Genomic DNA, 7,358 nt, shown 5'->3' with positions numbered 1-7,358 from the left:
CACGAACTATATCAATCACATTACCTTCATAAGTGGAGAACAGTGCATACACAGTACATCATCACAACTCTAACCGTATAACAATAAAAAACTTAAAAAACAATGATCAACCCAAAACGCAAAATTCACAGCTACAATAACTCTAACAAATATTGAAATGAAACAAGAAATATGTGTACAACTTCGCGCTTGCGCGGGGATAATGCTCCTAGTGAACCAAAGTACAAGTACCAAACCAAACGCCTCTTATTTTAGTTACTTTTCCCCTCTGCTTTGGTGTTTTTTTTGGATTCCCCTCTTAAGAAACCTCTGCTCCGATAATGTTGCTCTAACGAGCTCGCACCTATATTTAGGATAGGCGTGCTGACCGGTCAGAAAGTATGTATGATACAGTGATTTACATTTAATACTTTGAGAGGCGAGCTAACCCCGGAAAGAATATTTGACCTCACTCTGACAAAGATCGAATATATGATCTCATCAGTGCCGGCTTTTAGAGTAGTGCACATGGTGCAAATGCTCAGGGTCCCACATTTTTTATGAAATTTTATTTACTATTTAGGGCCTCTTTTTTTAGTTTTTGTATAGCAAGGGTCCAGTTTTAAATTTTAGTTATTGGTCTTAGAAAGAAAAAAATAATATGGCACATGGCCCTTCTACTTCTTGAGTCGAACCTGGATCTCATCACATATTCCAGCCATATTTGGCTATAAAAAAAGACATTAGCTGACCAAACAAAGGACCGATTTTTTTCTCCCTCAAGCGAAGAGAGAATAGAAATAACTTAGCAATCTCAATACTATCTTGTAAGAGCGAACTTGGTTCGAGTACCGAACTCGCCACACATTTGTAAACTTTTTTTATTTCGATTTACTTCTAATATAAACGAGTATTTCGACCAACTTTGTCCTTTTATCAGAGCTGTGCAAAGAACTTCTGATGCCATAAGCCAAATAAAACTATATTATAATTTTCTAATAAACTTTTATATATGCAATATAATTATATAGTAAAAGTGCGGTTTGTGAAATAATTTTAATGAAACATTAACCTACATTTGTTTATTTTTATTTATAAATGATAACATTAATATATAAATACAAGTTTTAATATGAATATTATTGATTATGATTAGTATTATTTTAGAATAAATAATAATCGATGAACTGAAACTAATCCCAAAATATTAATAGTGATCTAGACTTAAGAATAAAATTATTTCCAATTAAGAGTTTATCGCTTCTTTATTTTAATCAATTTACAAATCTATATAGTCTTAAAATATAAGTGAAATTTATTGATTTTCAAATATAATATGGGGATTTTAATTAGTATTTACAAATCTAGAAGATTTTTCTCAAATTCAGGTTATTGTATTTGTAACAAGGAAATTATTTCAAAACCGTCAAAATTTATTGTAAAAACAGATCCATTAGTAAATCTTTATGAGTAACACATGATTGAATTAGGATATATAGATTTTACAACCAATAATACATGATATTAACATGGTTATTAAAATTAAAAAAATAATAACACTAGATTTAGTTTGTAATTTCAAATCCATGAAAATACATAAACAAATAACGCCATTTAGTTTACAAACATAAAAACAATATATATATAAAAGAAAATAGAAATAAAATAAAATTTTCATTTTGAATAAACATATGATTATAATTGCAATTAATTGTTTTATAAATTTAAGTTATGACTTTAGAAATGGTTTAGAAAATGATAATAACCTTGGTCCAAATTAGAAAACTTATTTAAAGGGTGTTTTACCAATGAACCATATAAAAAATTTATGTGTGTATGCCCTTACATTTTACATCAAAACAATGATGCCTAAATCAAGGTTTCAAAATTTGTTTACTAGTCACGGCTCTGCCTTTAATCATTTCTTAGTCATAATCCCGAACACTATAGAACTTCAAAGATCGAATATGAATCACAATAAAGAATAACTCTCTTTATTAATTTGAGAAACTAACTCAAAACTCAAGCATACAATCAATCTCTAAAATCCTTAAGTTATGCAACATGTTTGCATCTACTTATATAAAGATATTATTTCTCCTAATCCTAATAGGTAATATAGTTTAGATAACTCCGAAACATAGTTCCTAATTCCATAACTCGGTAGAATTAGGATAAGCTTATATCTCAAGCAATCTTTAAGCTTAATCCAACATTCTCCCCCTTAAGCTTGAAGTCTTCTACCACTACATCTTGAACTCCAATGAGATCTCTCATCTCCTTGAACTTGATTCTTCCAAGTGCCTTTGTCAAGATATCCGCCTTGTGCTCGTATCCCGGAACGTGTTGCACTTATATAAGTCCTTTTTCTACACACTCCCTTATGAAATGATATCGAGTATGAATGTGCTTACTTCTTCCATGAAACACATGGTTCCTTGTCAAAGAAATTGCTGACTGATTATCAATCCTGATAATCACTTTCTCACCTGAATCGCCCATAATCTCGACAAGCAAATCTTGTAGCCATATGGCTTGCCTAGCTACCTCTGTCCCAGCCATGAACTCAGCTTCGCATGAACATAGAGCCATTGTCTCCTGTTTTTGGGAGCACCATGTAATAGGACTGTTACCAATGTAGAACATGTGCCCGGTGGTGCTTCTACCATCATCTTCATCAACGTTATGACTACTATCACTATATCTTACTATCCTCATAAGCTTCTAGTTACTGTGATGAAATGTGATGCCATAAGTCGTGGTGCCCTGTAGATACCTCAAATATTTCTTCATAACTGCTCCATGTGACTTTCTTGGCGTATGCATGTACCTGCTCAAGACACCTACACTATATGCCAAATCTGGCCGTGTATGAAGCAAGTAGCGAAGGCATCTGACGTTCCTTCTATAGTTTGTTGCATCAATCTCCTTCTCATGGTCAGCCTTCGACATCTTAAGCCCTGCTTCCATCGGTGTGTGACACGAATTACAACTTTTCATCCCGGCTTCTTCAAAGATTCTCAAAGCATAGCGTCTTTGGTTCAACGTTATACCTCCCTCATGCTGTTGAACCTCGATTCCGAGATAATAAGATAACTTCTCAAGGTCACTCATCTCAAACTTAGATGACATCTCTCTTTTGAACTCCTCAATAACACTCACGCTTGTGCCAGTCACAAAGAGATCGTCAACATAAAAAGCAAGAAGAAGTAGATTTCCGCTAACCACCTTTCTATAAACCGACGGCTCCTTTGAACATTTACTGAACTTCAACTCTGTTAGTATCTCATTTAATTTATTATTCCATGCCCTACGTGCCTGCCTACGACCATAGAGAGCATTGTGTAACCTGTAGACCTCAGCTCCCTTCACAACAAAACCTTCGTGTTGTTTAACATAAACCGTTTCTTTCAATTCTCCATGGAGGAACGCCGTCTTAATGTCAAGGTGATGTATTTCCCATCCTCTAGAAGCTGCAAGACTGATCAGGAGTCGAATTGTCTCAATCCTTTCTACCGGTGCAAAGACTTCATCAAAGTCAATGCCATATTGCTGCACATAGCCCTTTGCAACGAGACGTGCTTTATACTTGTTAATACTACCGTCCGAGTTTCTCTACAGCTTAAACATCCACTTAAGACCAATGGGCTTGACTCCGTGCGGTAAATCAACAAGCTCCCACGTTCCATTCTCACTATACTCGCAATCTCATCTTCACATGTTGTAATCAATTTTTGCAGTTCATGTGCTTCTTCATAGGTTTGAGGTTCACAATTTATCAACATGAGTAGTCATTCTCCTTCTTCTTCTTCTTCGATGAGTAGTATATAATCATCAAGATGCTTCGGTTTTGTTGTCTCTCTCAGTGATCGTCTCAAGACCGGAGCCATCTCTGCCATCTCTTCTTCTACCTCTACTTCATCAGCGATCTCCTGTTCTGCATTGTCTCCTTCCTTCTTATTTATTGTTATAAGTTCTCTATTTCCCTCGCTAGATTCATCACCCAAATTTGTATCACCATGAGTCTCGTCGATACTGTGATTCCCAAACTCTCCAACCTTGATCGAGAAGTTTCATGCTTTGTTAGGTTCATCAAGGTGCTCACTCCAGTTCCATCCCTTTGTCTCATCAAAGACCACGTCTCGACTCACTATAACCTTCTGCGTTTTCGGGTAAAGCATATGATATGCTTTTGATTCAGGCTCCGTGCCTAAGTGAACCAGTATACGTGACCTGTCATTGAGTTTCTTAAAGTGGGGCTTGTCTACCTTTGCATAACCGATACAACCAAAGATACGCAGATGGCTTATATTAGGTCTTTTACGTCGAAACGCCTCATACGGTGTTATATCCTTGAGTAATATAGACCACATGTACCTGGAGTGATAATCTATGAGAACAAAGATATATATCTTCCCTCCAGCCGTACTAGGTGTTATTGGACCACACAGATCGCCATGCACGAGTTCTAACACTTTTGTTGCTCTATAGGATGTTGCCTTGGGAAACACTTGTCTTGCTTGCTTCCCAAGTAAGCATGAACCGCAAATCTCTTTCTCGATAGAAATCTGTGAGATTCCTATTACAAGCTCGCGTGAGATCATAGATTTCATAGTTTTGTAGTTCACGTGCCCTAGTCTTGTGTGCCATATACTTGAATCTCCCATTGATGCCGACTGAAGACACAAGTCTTCCTTTAAACCCATGCGAACCTTATAAAGTCTGTTCCTTGACATGTTTGCTTTCACGAGCAGCTTCCCATCACGATCATGCACCGTCAAGTAATCTTCTCTCAGCCTAATGTCACACCCAGACTCTGTAGCATGACCAAGAGAGATAATGTTACTCTTTAGGTCCGGTATATAATAGACTTATGTCATCGTTCTTGCCTCTCCATTACGATCAATAAACTCAATGGATCCCTTTCCCTTGATATCTATCCGCGAGTCGTCTCCAAACTTTACCTTTCCGGTGATAGAGTCATCGAGTAGTCTAAAGTATCGTTTGTCGCCGGTCATATGATTGGTAGCACCATTATCTTAGTACCAAATATTATCTCCACTAGAGTTTGCATCATATTTTCTTGGTACGATACCATCTTCGTTGAGATATACAATCTCGTGGATCAGTTCATCCGCGTCCTGAGTGTCACTATTGTTTTCTTGAGTTTCTTGTAACTAAAGCAAACGGTCCGGACAGTCAGAGGTGTAATGTCCTAACTTGTCGCACCTATAACACATGACCCTCGCTGTATCTCTGCCACCGCCATACCTACTGCGACCTCTTCCTCTGTACCACGAGCCTCGTCCACCTCGACCTCTACCTCGATAGTCGTTGTAGCCATGGTTTGTTTGGTTAGGGTTTGCTTGTGAATCCGAATTCACATACATCAGTTTGTTTGGATCATCTTGAGGTTCTTCTTCTTCATCAGCGATACGTTCTTCATAAGCTTTAAGACGTCCTATAATATCTTTGAAGCTTGTAGTATTTAGGTCTAAGACTTGCTCCAAAGATGCCACAATATGTATATATTTTTTCTGGGGTAGGCTCATCAAAAACTTCTTCACTAGCTTTGGTTCTTCGATGCTTGCCCCAAGTGCTGCCGATTTTGATGTGATCTCGGACAGTTTTCCTCCAAAGTCATCAATTGTTTCATTCTCCTTCATCTTCAGCCTATCGAACTCGTTCATTAAAGTTAGCAATATTGCTTCCTTAACTCTCTCCGCTCCTACATGCCTTGCTTTAATAGCCTCCAAAACCTTCTTTGTCGTGTCAAGCTCGCCGACCTGTAGAATAAGAACCTCTGGTATTGACTGGAATAGAAGCGCAATAGCCATGATATCTCCTCCCTTCGGTTTGTCTGTTGTAGCAACGATATCTCCCATCTCTTATGGAAGGCTCTGATACCAAATATAGAACTTCAAAGATCGAATATGAATCACAATAAAGAATAACTAGATCTCTTTATTAACTTGAGAAACTAACTCAAAACTCAAGCACACAATCAATTTCTAAAATCCTTAAGTTATGCAACATGTTTGCATCTACTTACATAGAGATATTATTTCTCTTAATCCTAATAGGTAATATAGTTTAGATAACTTCTAAACATAATTCTTAATTCCATAACTCGATAGAATTAGAATAAGCTTGTATCTCAAGCGATCTTCAAGTTCAATCCAACGAACACACCACTCAGCATTAATGACTTAACTCAACATTTATGACTTAATCAAATCGTTTGTAACCTAATAAATTTCGTTTTTAGTTAACCGGCCCGTTTGTACTGATCTGATACCCCTTTTTGTCAACTTTGATACCCCTTTTTGTATTGAAATTATTAATGAATAATTTTTTTTATTACCTTTCCGTTTCATTTTTGCTTTAATGCATCTCCTTTTCTATTTTATGACTTTATAGTTTACGGTTTATATTAGGCCTGGGCGTTCGGGTACCCATTGGCATTTGGATCGGGTTTTTTGGGTTTTCGGATTTTCGGGTTTACTCTTCTAGGTCCCTTACTAAAATTTTATTAGTACGGGTCGGGTTCAGATAATAACACTTCGGGTTCGTTTCAAAATTGTATTGCATCATAAAACCCATAAAGTAATCATATATCGTACGGATTCGGGTTATATCGGTTCGGTTCGGATATAACCAAAGTAAAAAACAAAATTTTTGAAGTAAAACCTTAAAAAAACATCTAAATTAAATTAAAATTAATCTATCACATATAAAACTGATAAAATAACAATAAAATGTTAAATCAAACATGAAAACAAACATCATTTGTAAACAATATGTATTGCCTTATAGAGAGTAGACTTTTTATTTCAATGAACAAATTATAAAATACTTATTTATAACTAATTGTGTACTTAAAACATTTATTAGAATTTTAATATTTATTATTATATATAATATTACCACAAATATTAAATTTAATAATTGGAATACTTATATATATTTCAAAATATTTATATTGACTATTAATTTCGGATTTTTCGGGGTACCCGTTCGGGTTCGGTTAATAACACTTCGGGTTCGGATATTTTTTGTACCATCCTACAAGATCCGTTCGGATATTTTTACGTTTCAGGTCGGATAACGGGTCGGGTTTTTTGGTTCGGGTACAGTTCGGATTTCGGGTTCCGGATTTTATGCCCATGCCTAGTTTGTATTATGATTTGGTTAAGTTTGAGAGTGGAATCAAGTATACAAAAAGCAATCCTAGTTGCTTGGTTTTTTGTTGAGATTAGTATCGATTTGGTTATTATTGAGATATCTGATCTAGTAAATCTGTAATTGGATGTATTTATCGTTCAGTTTACGCTTTAGAATCGCTTCGGTTAGCAATCAGAACTGGAAACCAAAGTCAG

This window comes from Brassica oleracea, chromosome C9 (genome assembly GCF_000695525.1).
Source record: "Brassica oleracea var. oleracea cultivar TO1000 chromosome C9, BOL, whole genome shotgun sequence".
Classification (NCBI taxonomy): Eukaryota; Viridiplantae; Streptophyta; class Magnoliopsida; order Brassicales; family Brassicaceae; genus Brassica; species Brassica oleracea.
Note: the sequence above shows the minus strand (reverse complement) of the source record.